Source organism: Adiantum capillus-veneris, chromosome 8 (assembly GCF_014529385.1).
Source record: "Adiantum capillus-veneris isolate H3 chromosome 8, ASM1452938v2, whole genome shotgun sequence".
Lineage (NCBI taxonomy): Eukaryota > Viridiplantae > Streptophyta > Polypodiopsida > Polypodiales > Pteridaceae > Adiantum > Adiantum capillus-veneris.
In genome coordinates this window covers 38546640-38550204 of record NC_140938.1, presented here as the reverse complement: position 1 = coordinate 38550204, position 3565 = coordinate 38546640, and positions in this window count along the sequence as shown.

Genomic DNA, 3565 nt, shown 5'->3' with positions numbered 1-3565 from the left:
AATGCACCTAGAACTGATCCTAGACCACGTTGATAAGAAAGAGTAAAATCATGTGCAGATATTGACTGATGACAATTATGTGGCTTGTCATTATGCATATATGGAAAAGATTACAGAGGAGGTCAAACCCACATGCTTTAAGGATGTTGTCAAAGATGAAAAATTGCGGCAAGCTATGGATGAACATATGGATGTACTCGATGCAAATGGAACATGGGAACTGGTGCCTTTATCAAAAGGCAAAATGGCAATTGGATGTAAGTGGGTTAACAAAATAAAGCATAATGCTAATGCAGTGTGAGAAGTTACAAGGTTAGACTTGTAGCTAGATTAAGTTATGCATAGAATTATGGGATTGATTATGAAGAGACATTCAACCCTGTAGCCAAGATGGCTACCGTTTGTGTGTTTATTGCAATGGTTGCCGTATTAAAATGGGTGTTGAAGCAAATGGATGTAAAGAATGAATTTTTGAATGGAAACTTGGAGAAAGTTGTGTATATGGAGCAACCACAAGGTTATGCAAATATGAGGTTACATGACCTTGTATGCAGGTTAAAGAAAGTGTTGTATGGACTGAAGCAAGCACCTAGATCTTGGTATGAGAGGATTGTGGCATTCCTCATTTCATTAGTCTTTAAAATGTTTGATGTAGATCATTCATTATATGTGCAAAAGAATGAGACAAGAGTTGTGGTGATATGCATTTATGTGAATGATTTGATTATTGGAGGTGATAATGTGGTTGAAGTAGAGAGTATGCAAGCTCTACTTATGCAGGAGTTTGACATGAAAGACTTGGGAGACTTCTTGTATTTCTTGGGCATTGAAATTATTTGCATAGAAGAGGGTGTATGGCTATCACAAAGATAATATCCATTGGATATGTTGAAAAAATATGGTATGACTGATTGTAGCCCGATTGCAATTCCCTTAGATCCAAATTTGAAGTTGGGAAATGATGTAGGTCAAGTGCTTGAAAATGCTACCATGTACATGAAGATTGTGGGTAGCTTGATCTACTTGACTATCTCACATCCAGACTTGAGCTACACAGTTGGATTGGTGAGTCAGCTTATGCAGTCTCCTAGGAAACCACACTTGGATGCAGTGAGGTGCACTTTGGATTATGCACGTTTTTTATAGGGTTGATGTTGAGTTGCACCTCTTTGGCTATAGAGATGCGGATTGGACTGGTAGTACATATGATCGTAGGTCTACCAACGGATTCATGTTCTCACTTGGGAGTGTTGCTATCACATGGAGCACCAAGAATCAATCATAGATCTTTTGATTACAAAGGTAGAGTACAGGGGTGTTGTATTGGCATCATGTAAGGCAGCATGATTGGGATTGCTACTTCACAACTTTGGAGCATAGGTACAGAGGCCAGTTGTCATCTATTGTGACAACCTCACCAATGTATAGTTGGCATGAGACCCAGTGTTGTTAGGGCCTGATGTGTCACGGTACTTATCTTTTTGGACTTTAGCTAAGGTCTTAGTTTTAAACCTTAGGGGCATGTTTACACATGCCTCATTCTTAGGTAGTTTGAAATAAACACTATATTAGTGAATTTGGGAATCTCCCAATTCCCACTTTCAGAATGATCTTAAGATTTGACCACATGGTCAAATCGTTTTGAGAAAGAGCTTTTCAAGTACTACCTTGTGGAAGGGTCTCGCCTTAAAAAATAATTTGAGATTTTTTCATATGGCCAAATATTTAAGACATTGGTGATTCTCAAATTGACTCTATAGTCTCAAACTCTCTAATATGGTGTTAATACCTGAATTATCTTATGGCTTGTGCCAGTTTTTGGATGGAGCCAACGAGCAATTTGCAGCTTTCCTATAGTTGTACTGATGTTTCGGGCCTATAGTTTGATGATGATGAATACACAATGAAGCAGTACTTTCTTTGTCTCAATCATGGTGTTTCTCAATCATATGCTTTGCATTTCTATGATTTAATGAGCAGTCTTCTGTAGTTGTTTTCCTTTATATTGCATGTCTATTGTACTTAATACATGTTAGGATTGTGGGCCCCTAACACTTTGGCGATCCTGCAATTGGTTCAAATTTAGTCTGAACCATATGGCACTCAAGAATGCAGCAGGGAGCTAATATGTTGGTTGACATAGACCACCTGCAGGAATTCTCAAATTGGGTAACCTCGCATGAAGAGTCTAAGGAGTCTGCAACAGAGTTTTTTGAAGGAGTTCTTCCTAATCTGCCAGGGGAAATCAAAATTTCAATTGTTGACAAGGTAGCTAAATCATTTTTATCTTTTGGGACATGAAATTTTCCTTCATGTTAGAGTCTGTATGAATAAAAAGTGTCGGTATAGTATTTAAGACAGAAGAGAAGAAACAATGCATGAGTGGGTCAAGGCAAGGGTCCAATTTACCACAACACTCATATGGAACAAGGTTTAGACTAAGGAGAGAGCTCTCTGCAAGGTGAAGATAGGAAGAAGAGTCGGGTAGTTATGACCAAGAAGAACCTGTAAGGGGGCTTGTTACAGGAGTAGAAATTGTTGGGGTAGGGACTGAACTGCAAGAACCTGAACACAGGCTATAGGAGATCCCATCTGCAAACTAAGGAGGCCAACACACAACTCCTCCCACAACAAACCCACTTTCGGGACAATTGGTTAGTATAATGCTAACTCAGACTGATGATGAAGATTGGTCAAAAAAGAAGAAGAAGGAAAAGAAAAAGCAGAACAAAGATAAGGGTAAGCAAAAGAATAAAAAGAAGCAGGGAAAGGAAGTAGTAACTACAGATGCAGTCAACAAAATTATTCATGAAAAATTGCAGACAATTGGAATGAGCCAGTTTGGAATGTCAGGAAAACCATATTGTCAGGTTTGTCAAAGGTCATGAATATGAAAATTTTTATTATAATACATATTTCAAGGGAAGAAGACTTAATTATGTTACTCAAAAAATGAGGGAGTCAGTGCAAATGTGTTAGCTCCTCAAGGTGCTAACAGGATATATCAAGGACCTGCACCTCAAAGAAGGTTTTAGAACCAAAATATTTGGATAGAACAGAGGTCAAAATAATTGTAGCAGTTGCAATGTAATTACTGTGGAGCAATAGGACATAGACAAGGTCTTGATTGTGAACTGTGGTGTAGACACAGAAATGATAGAGGTATTCCTATCATCAGGTACAACAATAACAATAAAAATAATAATAACAAGCCTCAGGAACGAAATCAACAACCTCCACCCAGTAGCAACAAAGACCTCCAGGTGAGGCTAATTTAGTGGTGCTGGATAAATATATTAAAGAAGAATGGATTGAGGATAGAAGCACTCAAGGAAATACGAGAGTCCCAAGGAGAGAATATGCTATGAAGATCCTTGGCTAACTAAGGGAAAAGTACATTGGAAAAAAGTAAGACTGTACTGAAAGACCAGGGTAGTTAAGAGCACCAAGAGTAAAGATGCTATGGGGAGCATACTCTATAGTGATCAAAAGAGGAAGGAAGAAAGTGAGAATGCAAGTGGATGCAAAAAAAAGTGATACCACCTAGTTTTAGGGCACTACATGC